Source organism: Hipposideros armiger, unplaced genomic scaffold (genome assembly GCF_001890085.2).
Source record: "Hipposideros armiger isolate ML-2016 unplaced genomic scaffold, ASM189008v1 scaffold_135, whole genome shotgun sequence".
Lineage (NCBI taxonomy): Eukaryota > Metazoa > Chordata > Mammalia > Chiroptera > Hipposideridae > Hipposideros > Hipposideros armiger.
The window spans coordinates 2,117,647-2,130,808 of NW_017731485.1; the positions used below are offsets into that span (position 1 = coordinate 2,117,647).

Here is a 13,162-nt window from a genome sequence, read left to right on the forward strand (position 1 = left end):
CCCTCTGATTAGGTGGCTGTGGCCAGGGCTGGGTGACCAGTTGACTGGTCTTTGCTGAGCGCCCTTGTGCTGAGAGAAAGAGAAGGAAAGCAGCCCCTCCCGAGGGCTATCAGCAGACTAGAGCAGAGGTGTTCTAGAGAGGTTCTGGGGTGGGGTTACCTGGGGAACAGGTGGGTGAGAGGAGGGGCGGCTCGAGCGTCTGCTGCTTCAGAACCTCCCTGAGAGGCAGTGTCGAAGTTTCCTGCAGATTTCGATGCTCATCCAACGTTTGTTCAGTCTGACTGTCACGTTGGCGCCTTTCTGACCTGTGGCTTAGTGGTGGGAATAGCCAATAGCCATCTCCTTCCTGCAGTGAGAGTTAGGAGGATACGGCAGTGATACAAGCAAATTCAGGGTACTATGAAAGGCATTAACAGAGAAGCAAAAGAAAGTTTTGGAGATACAGCGCATGATTGAAAAAAATCAGGTCGCATCATCAAATGAGGGAATTAAAAGGCTTTCAAGAAACTCCTCTAGAATCTGGTTAAGAAAGACAAATTATAAAAGACAAAAGATGTGAAACTGAAACAAAATGATTCAATATTTATGTGAAAGGAGCTCCATAAATTCATAATGAAGTAGAGGGAGTAGAATAATAATAATAATAATAATAAAATGTTTACTTGACCTGAATACTTAAATCTTTATGTCAGAAAGACTCAGGAGTAATTGATAAAAGATCTGCATTTGGACATATTTTGTGGGTCTTTGTAAATTCCCAGGGTAAAATGAAAATATTAAAATCAGGTAAAAATATGATCGTCAAAAACGAAAAAAAATTGGGTTGTTGGAAAAGTCATGACGCATTTTTGCAACGAAAAACATAGAAAAAATATGTCATGACATTTCCGACAACCCAATAGATGCATCAGACTGCTCCTTTGTAACACTAAATATTTGAAGACAAGTGCAAAAAGTGTACCGAGTTCTGAGGAAAAATGATTGTGATCCCAGCATTTTACATCGCCCCAAACTACTGTTTTTGCATAAGGATAAACGACAAATAGTTTTAGACATTCAAGAACTCAGAAAAGATACCATCCACATATAGTTCTAAGAAATTTACTTGAAGCAGCTCTCCAGCAAAATGACAAAAATTCAAGATAAGAATTGAGTAGGGGAGATAAACAGCATCCAGCACGAACAGGTGAAGTACAATGAGTGTCACTTCATAAGAGCTACGGAGAAAAATAAGACAGAGCTGGATGACAGTGAGAATGGGGTGGTGACAGTTTTGAACCAGGTGGTTGGAGGCCCCATGGAGAGGTGCTATTTGGGTGCTAAAGGAGTGAGGGAGGAAGCCATGCAGATTTCCACGAGAGACATTCCAGATAGAGGGGCCCCCAAGTGAAAAGCCCTGAAGAGGCAGCACTTGAAGAGTATCCAGAGGCAGCAAGGAGGTAAGTGTGTGTGTGTGTGTGTGTGGGGGGGGGTATGAGGATACGAGGTCAGAGGCACAGCACGGGGAGGCCATTGTCAGGACCCTGCTTTCTTCTGAGGGAGCTGGGAGCCACTGGAGGGTTCTGAGATGGGGAGGGACATGGAAAGCCTCTGGCCGCCGTGCGTGGAACGGATGGTTGTGAGGTGGGACAAAGGCCAGATGCCCGTGGCGGGGCAGCTACAGTGACCCTGGTGAAAGGTGCTGGTGGCTTGGACCTGGATGATGGATGGCAGGCAGGTGATGAGACGTGGCTGCATTCTGACAACACTGAAGGTAGAGACGCCGAGGTGAGAGAGAGGGGGGACTCAGCAATGGCTCCAGCACCAGCTGTTAACGCCAAGGACCCGTGCCTTCCACAGGGAACCCCACAAGGTAACATGATCTCTCATAGCTCATCGGATAACCACCCTCTTCCTCCCAGAGGACTTCCGTGAGATCACCTCCAAAAAGCTGTTCCCGAGAACTCCGCAGTTCTCCCTCCAGAGGGCTCTGTTTCCCATCGCTGGATGAAAACCAGATAGGAGAGCTCGAAGGATGGCTGGGCTCATCTAAATTCTGCCTCAGTCACCCGTGCTCTCTACAGGAAGGAAGGAAAAAAAACAACCAACCCCACATCATGGTGTGAGCTGCTCAACGAAAAACAATATTGAGTTAGGGCTGAGAGTTACACAAGCAAACAATTAAGTGTCCTGTTACCATCAGTCTTGAGCTATTTAAGCATCAGTTCAATAAGGAATCATTATAAAGGTCTAATAAGAAATAAATAGTGTAGTTTTGTGGTGCATTTCAGCCATTTCCTCAGCCTGGTGGCAGGTGACAGCGCTCAACCAGCCACAGGGGATTGAGCAGAGACCAGGAGGTGGGAGCTGGCAAGTCCGCCGTGGAGCTGGCCTTGACCCTCACAATGGGGTCTTCCTCAACTTCCGTTCAATGAGAAGCAACCTGAGTCTTCTGCCTGGAGGAGAAGCAGTTGGAAAGACGCCCTTGGATGCCTCACAAGTTGCTGGATTATAGACTAAACATGTCTAATAAAATCCTCTGGTCACCCAGCTTTGAAGTTTGGAAACAAGTTCAGCCTGGTTCATGGAGTTCCTTCACTGCAACTGGGAAAATGGCTGCTCAGGGACCCGCAGTCACAGCAGAGGGCTTTGGGATGAAGACACGTCCATCCATCGCTGAGGTCTGGCTCTCTGCAGCTCTGGGGTGTGGAGGCACACACCCAGGTCCCCTCTTCCTTGTACCCTCTCTGCTCTCCCTCCCGTCTCTTGTCTGGAATGCCTGGTGAGCCACGAGGATGTGGTCTGGGTGTAGTCCTAGTGTAGGTCAGGCCTTTGGGGTTGCAAGTGACAGAAAACCCCACTCAAATTGGTGTAAGCAAAATGGGGAAACTGTCAGCTCATGGGACTGAAAAGTCCAGGGCTCTGTCTAGCCTCGGGCATGGCTGGACCCAGGCGCTGCACTTATGGCCATAAGAATCTGTCCCCTCACCCTGGACACGCTGAGATGACAGCCATCCTGCCTGTGACCTTCCAATGTCTTTCAGCCTCTGAACTCTGGACTTGTAGCTCCCTTATTGACTTCAGGGTGGTGTTACCTGGACCCGTTATGAGCCAGAGAAGAACACACATCAAATGAGGTGCAGAGTGGGTGTCTCAGGCTCCCGGGTCCAAACCTTGGGAAGAGAGCCTCTTTTTTCATTGCCATAGTCTTTTGTTGCCATCAGCACTGTAATTTCTAGAGCAGAGGTTGGAAACTTTTTTCTGCAAAGGGCCACATATTAAATATTTTAGCCTTAGCTGGCCTCTGTTGCAGCTGTGCACTCCTGCCATTGCAGTGCAAAGGCAGCCGTAGAAATAAGTAAACAAACAGGACTGGCTGTGTGCCAATAAAACTTTATTGACTAAAACAGGCCACAGGCCAGGATTGGACCATGGGCCACAATTTGCTGACCTCCCCCTAGAGTGGGGAGATGGCAAGGTGGGGCCAGCGGAGTCATGAGACCACACTGCAGCCCTTGCAAGGTCTCTGGGGACAGCTGAGGAGCACAGGCTGCCCACACAGGAGACCTGCATCGGACAGAAGTGGCCAGGCCCGTGTACCATCGTCTGGCTCGGACATGGGCCAGGGGCCAGCCCAGGGAGAGTGGGACCTTGGTTCGAAAGCTGAGGACCCTGAGGGAGCTGCCAGGTGGCGGCTGTAGTTAGTCACAGCCTTTGCTGCTGGGCAGCGGGCTTCCCTTGAATGGGGACGTGAGGGCCACATCCCCGGCACTCCCACAATCCCCGAGAGCAAGCGGGAAGCGCGGGGCGGGGCTAGGGAGGAAGGCTTGCTTGCGTTGGAGGAGGACGTGGGCCTGCCCCGAGAGGGCCAGAGGGTTTGATGTGGGACAAGAGGCTTTTGGTGCAAAGCATGATTTTACCTGGAGGTTCCTTGGGTAGCTGGGGTGGCATCCAGAGGTTGAAGGGGAGGTCAGAGGCCTGGGTCCTGGCTGAATTCACCACGCCCCCGACATTCGAGGTGAATCAAACTCATTTTGTCCCATTTTATTTTTACTTGGCAAACCTTTGACTATCATTTGTGTCACTGTGGCTTTCCCTATAACGAAGCATGCTGGCCACTGGGCTGAGGGAACAACTGTATCCCTCCTTGTAAATGAATGCTTTGACATATGGCGACGTCCCAGCTTCAGTTTCGGGTGAGTCCCCATCAGAGAGGTGGGTCCGCTGTCAGAGTCTGGACAACATTTCGGCCTAATAAACAGAACTGGACCTGAGCCCTGAACTATGCCACAGCGAAAGCCCCTAGACGGCTTGCGGGGCTCAGCAGGCTGCCTTCCTAGAGGCCCCGGTACCACGTCAGGCTCTGCCAGGACCGTCTGCATTACTCAGGTTTAAGTGGTTTGGGTGGACAACAGCCACCAAGCCCTGTAGGATATGAAAGGACCCCGCGTTCACCACGTGTGGCACTGGGTCTGAAGGGCTCCTGGCCCCCAGCTGACTGCATCCCCTGACCCCCAGTGTGGAGCCCCAGTGGATGGGGTCCTTCTACCCTTAGGGGGAGCGGACCCCTGCTGCCAGCACTGTGACCTGAGCCTGCGGCCACACAAGGCCACCGGGGTGTGGCACCTTCCTAGAGTGGAGTGGACACCACCAGCTTGTTACGCATGGCTGGCCGGCCACTGTCCCTCTGCAGCTCTGGTCGGGGGATGAGTGGATGTGGGGACGGGGGGTGTCTGTGTGTGGTGCTCTTTCCCTGGGTGGCCTCCGTGGGTCATGTGCATGTGATGGGGATGCGCCTTGCATCTGATAGCATTGAAGGGGTACACGCGCTGTGTCTGTGTGAATGTGACAGAGGAGGGACCTGTGCCTGGAACAGAGGACGTGGAGCGTGTGTGCGCAGCATCGGAACGAACATGCTTTATTTTTATCACCCCACCGCCCTTTCATCAGCACAGTGTTTATGTAGTTGATACCAGCTGTCCCTCCAGGACAGTTCATTCAGGTTTATCCTTGAACACAGAGCTACGGGCCACCCACCTGCTTTCACAAGGTGTCCGGGGCTCGTCATCGCCTGGCCCTGGTTTGCCTGTCTGGTTAGTTGGTTATCGAGCTAGTTGGGTGGGTCATACGCTAAGTTATTGCTGTGGCTTTCCTCTCTTTTCTGAGCCACAGTTTTGGCGTGTGCTGTGGCGTCATCGAACTCCCCTCCTCTGTGGTTCACTGCTGCCGAGGTTTGTGTTTGTTTTTGTTTTTAAGTTAAATGAGTGTAAATCATCTCAGAATATATTCGATTACCCTCTCCCTTGGGTTGGATATTTGCAGGGATGGAGGTAGACTGAACATTTAGCCGTTGTTCTTCTCTGAATTGATCAGGGGCCAGCTGCCGGGAGCACTGGTGTTCGGCCCAAAGCCTCACCTGCAGGTCCACAGCCGGGCGCCCATCAGGCCTGTAAGCACGCAACGTCAGGGCGGGGCAGAGGAGCTTCAGCGTTGAGCACGAGCAGGAACCTTGTTTGTGAACAAAGCCCGTTTGAGGCGCCCCGTGTGGGAGGCCCTGCTGAATCCAGCATGGCTGACGCCTCCCTTAATTGACAGCCATCTGCCTCATCCGGTAATTCACGGGGACTTCGTGCCAGCATTTAGGCAGCTTCCTATTTTGCAAATGATTTGTGATTCATAATGGACAGAAGATTGCTCTTCAGATGACCAGTCTGGGTAAGCCTAACTCAGGGCTGGGTTGATAGAGAGAAACCTGTGCTCCGTCTCCTGGCGGGTAGGAGAGGTGGGGGGGGCCACGGTGGTGCAGAGTGGGGCAGACCCAGCTTGCTGCTAAGCTGGACAGCGCCTGTGGGTGGATTTGCAAAACGTGCCCCCTCTGGGCAGACACAGCCCCATGGCCACGCAGTTTGGCAAGAGGAGTGCTCCTTCTAGGAAGAAAACAGGCCTCTTTTTCCCAGCACACCCAGCCCTGTGCCAGGGAGCGTGCCTTGGCAAGGAGAGTGTGGACTGGACGTCGGGCCCTGCCCGACCCGTCGGCCAGACCGTGTTGTGCAGAGCTCCCAAGCAGGTGCTGCTCACGGTCTCGTGGAAACCAGGCTCGTCTCTCGGGGTGCTGGTCCTTCCACCGGGAGAACGTTAACAACAGGCCCTAAACGGAGTCACTGGTGCTAAGCACCCTGTCACAAACCAAGACTTAGTTATAGTTCCGGCTCTCCCAGGAATGGAGTCGTATACCAGTCAGTCAGGAATCGCCTGGTCAGTATTAGCGAGGTCATCTGCCCGATAGGCCCTGCCATCCCCTGGAGGAAAGTGACAGTGCGATAGCCAACCTGCCTTTCTGCCTCCTGTAGCTTCCTTGTTCCCGCTGCTTCTGCCTATAAAATCTCTTGTCTTCATAGCTCCTCAGGGCTCCTTTCTCTCTGCTAGATGGACGCTGCCTGACTCATGAATTGTTGAGCAAAGCCACTAAGGTCTTACAGGGACTCAGCTGAATTTTGTTTTTTAACAAGAATAATCTGCCCCTTTTTGCCTTCTCTTCCTCCTGCCCTCCTCATGTCTTAACCATTCTGCTATCGCGTAGGTATTACTGGTCCCATTTTAGAGAAGAGAAAACTGAGGACAAGAGCAGTTTCCAAGACGAGGCAGCTCGGAAGGGGTTGGCCTGGGTTGGTTAGAGTTCAAGCCTGTCCACTCCAAAGCCTGCGCTTTCCCCATTACATTTCCGTGGAAAAATCACCGGTGGATTGCAATTTTGTGTGATTAGCATATTGCGGTGTTGGGTCTCTCTCCGCCCTCAGCTCTGCGATAATGCCTTTAGTCTAACTGACTCCTTGCCAGTCTCCTGATAAATGCTGGGTTTAAGAGCTCAGAGAACAAAAGGAGCTTCCCAGCTAGCTGGGGGAGACGCTCAACTCCCCTGAGTCCATTTCTCTCTCCATGAGAGGCACCTGGGGGAGAAGGCGAGCTGCCCTGTGGGTCAGGGACCTGGGAGCCTCCTCCCAGGCCGGCTCCTGATGTGCTGTGTTATGCCCAGAGCAGATCACTCAAGTAGGTGACCAGCTCAGTCCTGTGCCCTGGGAAACCCCCACCCCTCCCAGCAAACCACCACAGTTGGTCACCCTACATTCAACCCTAAACTTTTGTGGCCCCTTCCTGAGACGGCAAAGCCCTTTGCCGAAAAGAGGGGGTGGGCAGCATTTTTCTCTTTTCTTTTTTCATGGTACAACTCCTGCACATTGATTGCTGAACACCGAGCTAGCCCCCAAAGGTACTCTGCTAAAATGGCTAATAAACATAAGAAAAGATGCTCGGTTAAAGAAATGCAAATCAAAACAAGAGACCCTTTTAGCTCCCCAGGTGGAAAAGAAAATGAAAACATGGAGAATGCTTGGTTTCAGCTGGAAAGGCTGTGGAGGACACGCCCCGCACGTTCATTTTCCGTGGTGGGGATGCAAATTGGCGCCGCCTTTGAGGAGGTCCACTGGTTTAGCAATCCCTGTTTGAATGCGTACATCATTTTTCCTGCAAATCCTACAGAAAACCTTGTGTGTGTCCATGAAGGTGTATATGAAAGAACGTCCAATACAGACTTTTTGTTGTAAGGAAAACCTGGAGCTAATCCAGCAGTCTACCAGCTGAGGTGAACAATAGAACAATTTCATGTGCTGGAGTTTCCGGCACCCCATCCTTTGGCTCCTGCAGACGGGTTCCCAGATGTCAGTCAGCTTGTGTGAGGCTAGGTCTGTTCAGAACCCTCCGAAGAGCTTGTTCAGAGAGTGCTGGGCCTCATCCCCAGAGCGTTTTGTTTTAGAGGGTTTGGGGTGGAGCCAGAGAGTTTACATTTCTAATAAGCTCCCAGGAGTTGCTGCTGGCCCCAGGACCACACTTTGAGAAGCACTGAGCTGGAGAGAAAACCTTCTAACAGGTGACCTCGTCCAGCTCTGGGAGACAGAGAGGCCTGGGCAGGCGTCCAGGAGGGAGTGCGGGGTGCCCTCTGGTTCCCCCTCCACTGGCCTGGAGCCCCCACCTGATCACTCAGGCATGGGCCAGGCACAGTGGGCTGGGCTCCTCTGCGGACAGGAATGCCAGAGATTCCTGCAAAGTGGGCCTCAGCTGTGGGCAGAGGGAGGGAGCAGCTTGTGGGTTGGCCTTGCAGCGAAGGGACAGGGCTGGGAGGAGGAGGGAGGGCCTGCTGGGTGACTTGTGCCAGCTGTTTGTTGGTGTCTCTGCTCCTCCCTGGGAAGCTGGCATTCTGGTTTCAAGGACAACATCAGATGCTTGGGGAATAGAGGAGCAGGTGTTCTCGGGAAGCAGACCTTGCAAATGGATTAACAGGTGTTGATGGCTGCAAGGCAGAGGTGTGCTCTGTGTGAATATTTTCTTTCTTCCTCTCCCTTAAGTCGCAGGCTAACATCACCGCCTCACCCTCCTCTGCTGGAGCTGCCCTTGAACTCTCTCCATGTGCGCACTAAATTTGGGACTTTCCCCTAACTAAACGGTTTTGCCCTGCCTTCCTCATCCAGGTCAGTGGTTTGCGGCATGATGAGGAATATGGGGAAGGGGTGGGGAAGCACTCCTTGCCTCCCTCTTGGAAGCTCTCAGAATCCCCCTCACCACCACTCTTTTTGCTGCGATTTTTCTCAAAGCCCCAGGAAAGGCCAGTGGAGGGAGGGGAGGAAAAGAAACCATTGCTGTGGCGGCTCTCACCCCCCCACCCGGCCTCGGCTCTCTCTCTGCTCTGTTTCGCTCTCACCAGGTGACCCAGCTCCTGCAAAAACACGATATCCCCTCCCGCGTGTACTGGCAACACCTAGAAAGGACATGTTGGCTGCTCACTATTCACGGTCATGTTCTTGAACCACTTTGGTCCATTCACTGCACCATGTTTTATTCTAGACTTGCCCCTTCTTACTGTTTGCTATGCGTTCTCCCACTTGTCACTTTTCCTCATTTTTCAGATTCATACCAAGTTGGCCCTTGTCAAAAATCCTTTCGTTTTCCACCCAAACTACATGGTCCTCGGTCTTACATCCTAGGAATTACCATGGGTAATCCCCACTCCCGGTTCTCTCGGGTAACCGCCGTCCCACCCTTCCTGTCCAGGACCACCATGCCAGCAGACAGTGCAGCCCCACAGGAAAAGGCTGGGGATGTCTTGTGGAGAAGAGGAATATGAACTTGGAAGCAAATGTCCCCCACTGATGAAGGCCAGAGCCCTAAGACCCCAGCCTAGCGCTGAGCCAGCTGTCCAGTTCACAGGAAGCCTTTGAGCCACGAGCTGGCAGGACGGGGCCAAAGTGCCAGCCAGTGGTGAATGGAGCCCAGTGACAACCTCAGGCCACGCCTCTGCTGTCCATGGTGCTGAGACCCCACCAAACATTTGTCCCTAGGAGAGGAACAGGACCCAGAAAGCCACACGAAGAAAATTTAAACTGACTTCCCTGGAACCTAAGCCCCCATCAGGAAGGCGCATACCACTAAGTTAGGGTCCTGTGAGAATGAGGTCATCTGGTTGGGTTTCGGGGTCCACTGAGTACGGAGGAAGGCAATAACTAACACCTGGCCAGGGTGCTTCACGCCTTGGCTAGTTGTATAGCTTAATCTTTAAATGAACCAGTGGGCGGTGTTACCACCTTCGTTTTACTAATGAGGAAATGGAGGCACAGAGAAGCTGCTCACGCTCAGATGGAGCTCGTACAGTTGAAGGGGTAGAGCCACAGACGTGCCCATTCCCAAAGCTGGGACCAGTGTCATTAACCGGAGTCATTAGACCCACATGCCCCTAAGGCGACTGCCAGGGGCTCCTTGTTAGGCAGCCGCCCAAGAGCTGCTGGTATTTGGGCAGGTCTCCCGATTGCGTCTTCCCCCCTGCCCCCCAGGACGCGTCAAATTTTAAATCGTTGAGATTCCGAAACCATTTCAAAAGCCTTCATTGTCCTCAAAAAAAAAACAAAAAACACCCACCCCACCCACACAAATGAACAAGCTTCGTTTACATTCTCATTTATGGGAAACCGATGTGACTACAAGCAAGACATTCCAATTAAAACGGACTGTTTTATTTTAATGGACCTTCGAGTCTCACCTGGCTCTCTCCCTCTTGGCCCGCTCAGGCCTCTTCCATCCCTTGCTGGGCTCTATGATTCATTGGGGCCTGAGGCTCAGCAGCTGTAATTGGTTTGTAACTTCCTGGAATGTCAAAGCCAAGATGGAAATTTTACGTGTCACTCCACCAATTCCGCCCTGGCTTTAATAATAGGTTGGCAGAAGGGAAGGCAGATTTACAGCGGGAGAAAAATGTAATCAGATTTGGAGGTGAAATGCAATAAGTACAAATGCTAGTTTTCACTTCGGAGCTTCTTAGATAAATGCGATCTCACCCGGCTAGCTCCCCAGCCAAGTCTGTTGTTTCTTCTGAAGCAGTAGCGGGCGCTGTGGAGTAATAACCCTCAAAGGAAGACTTTGTATCCAGGACTCTCACCCCAGCCCCAGCTGAGAGACCCTGGTGGATGGGGGAATAATGGTGGGAGGGGCATGACCAGCCAATTGGAGAGGCAAGGCTTAATTGGGGGCGTGTGATAAACGGAACAGTGGAGGCAAAAGCAGAGTTAAGTAATTGCTAGGCACTGTGGGAAGTGCCTTGCTGCCTGTCTTCCCTGAGTTTCACTGCAGCCCTGGAAGGTAAATAATGTTCTTCTCCCCATTGTGTAGAGGAATAAAGCGAGGTTTGGGGAGGGGCTTCTCAGCTCTAGTCGAGTGCGGTTCTGTTTGACTTTGAAGCTTATACTATTAACTCACCTCTTACAGAAACAGTGAACGTTTCTGGAATACCTGTGTGCCAGTCGCTCTTCAGGTCCCCGTGAGAACTTCCACAGCATCTCCGTGGGGTAAGTCCTGTTGTCATTATTAGCGTCTTCATTCATCAAGTGAGGAACACCTCATCACGATTTGACCTTGTAGGAGTCAGTGCGAGTCACGTGAAAAGATGTTAACGTCTTTGGGAAAGGCAAATGAAAACCACGACGAGATACCACGATGTATCTGTTAGGATGGTTGAAATTTTTTAAAAAACAATGGTAACACCCAATGCTGGTGAGGATGCAGAGAACTCAATGCCCCATTCGTTGCTGCAGGTGACACGGTGTGCAGCCATCAGAAAGAGGGTGGCCGTCCTTACAAGATTAAACACGGGCTGACAATCCAGCCCAGCATTTGTCCCAAAGAAGTGAAAACTTACGTTCACGGAAAAGCCTGTATGCGAAGGCTCAGCTTTTTTGCATTATTGCCCATAATTGGAAACAACCCAGGTGTCCTTCATCGGAGGAATGGTGAAGCAAGCTGTGCACCTGTAGCAATCACAGGGAACAAGCTATTCATACACGTGACGCCGTGGATGGGTCTCGAGGGAATTCAGCTGAATAGAGGGGAAAAAGCCAATACCAAAAGATTACGGACTATATGATTCTATTTGTATGATATTCTTGCAGTGACAACATTATAGAAGTGGAGAGCAGATTAGTGGTTGCCATGAATTAGGGAGCTGGGGGGCGGGAGGGGGATGGGATGGGGGAGTTGGAGGAGGCTGTGGCTGGAAGAGGACCACGTGGGGATTTGTGGTGATGAACCTTGGCCGTGGTGGTGGTGATGGTGGTGACACAATCTGCATGTATGACGGAATTGCATAGAACCACACACACAGGCAAACACACACACACGCACGCATGTTAAACTGATGAAGTCTGAATGAGGTCGGTGGGCTGTATCAATGCCAATTTCTTGGCCATGATATTGTACAATATTTATGCAAGATGTTACCGTGGGGGGACATTGGGATAAGGATTTATGCTCTCTCTCTATTGTTTCTTAAAACTGCATGTGAATTTACAATTTCTTAAAATAAGAGGCTGTCTTTAAAAATTCATGTCAGTGGGAGAGATGGATGGAGTGAGCACAGAGGGGTGAGGCGAAGGCGCAGGCCACGCTCACGGGCCGTCGGACTCCAGAGCTTTGGGCTCGTGCCCTCTGCCCCGTGTCCCCTCCCATCTGAGAGAAAACTGTACGTCCTTCCCCTCTGGGAGTGTCCCCTTCCTCTCTCCACCTGACTCCAGTGATCTGAAGTATAAAGAGGCCCACACTCAAGGCTGGGCCTGCGAGTCCCCCCACAACACAGGGTGGGGGCAGCGGAAGGGGAGCCAAGCAGGCCGAGTCCTTTCTGAGGGGCGGCATGGCCGCCCGTCTGTGCAGATGCCCCCTCTTGCTCTGTCCAAGTCGTAGACCAAGGTTCTAGCCTGCTCGCCACCCCTCATCCCTGCTAGAGCTACTGTCAGCCTCCCCTCTCCTCCACAATGGGAACTGCAGACTGGCGGTCCACAGACATGGTTTCTTTGGCTCAGGCAAGTTTCGAAATGTAGACTTCCAGATTGTCCTGACCAACCTGGATGGAGGATCGTGTGTGACAATGAGCTGAGTAGCGGCTGCCCCGCCACTCCCGGCCCTGGTGATGCCTGCCTGGCCTCCGAGGGCACTGGCTTGGGGCCCCTGCTCTGCGCCTGGGTCTGCCTCCATCTGCCAGCCCTCCCTCTTGGAGCTGGGGCTTTCCGGGCAGGCTGCCCAGGCTCCTCTGAGCTGAGATTACGGTTGTCATGAGGCGCTTCCTCTCTGCACGGGGTGGGTGACCTTGGGTGAGCCACCAAAGCTTTGGGACACAGGTGCCCACAGGGGAGAGACAGTGAGATGAGAGATGCAAACGTCTTAGCAGCATAGGTGCCTAAATGTGTGGCTGTGACGTGGCTCAGGCCCCCTTTCTGTATGTTGGGCTCGTTTGGATTCTCGGGAAGCTGAAAAGATGGCAGAGACCCATCTGGCTGGCAGTAAATTGAGGGACTTGACTATTTCCAGGTATCAAGTGACACGCTCCAAGCTCGTCTCCACGGGAATGATGTTGCCCAAGGTAGGCCGTGGGCAAAACAAACACTTTTCCAGCATTTAGCCTGCTCCTGTGCAGCGTGGTTACTGCCACACCGTGTCACTGGCAGGAGGTGGGCCAGGGACAGCATGCTGTCAGGAGACAGGGGACAAAGCCGCGTGTTGCTCTGTCTTGGGCAGGTCCCCATCTTCTGAACTCCCGTCACTATAGAGTTTATAATCCTACTTAGAATACGTGGAAGATATGGGCTTTTCGTTA

At 52.1% G+C, this 13,162-nt stretch overlaps 1 protein-coding gene across 1 annotated transcript in view; it reads left to right on the forward strand.

Moving 5' to 3' along the window:
* USP31 (ubiquitin specific peptidase 31) overlaps window positions 1-10,868 on the forward strand; it is a 77,477-nt gene extending 66,609 nt beyond the window's left edge. Inside the window, exons 18-19 of the transcript XR_002124809.1 lie at window positions 8,379-8,501; window positions 10,786-10,868. The gene's annotated coding sequence lies outside the window, so the exon portion shown is untranslated. The remainder of the gene's footprint in view (window positions 1-8,378; window positions 8,502-10,785) is intronic.
* Window positions 10,869-13,162: the final 2,294 nt, after the last annotated feature.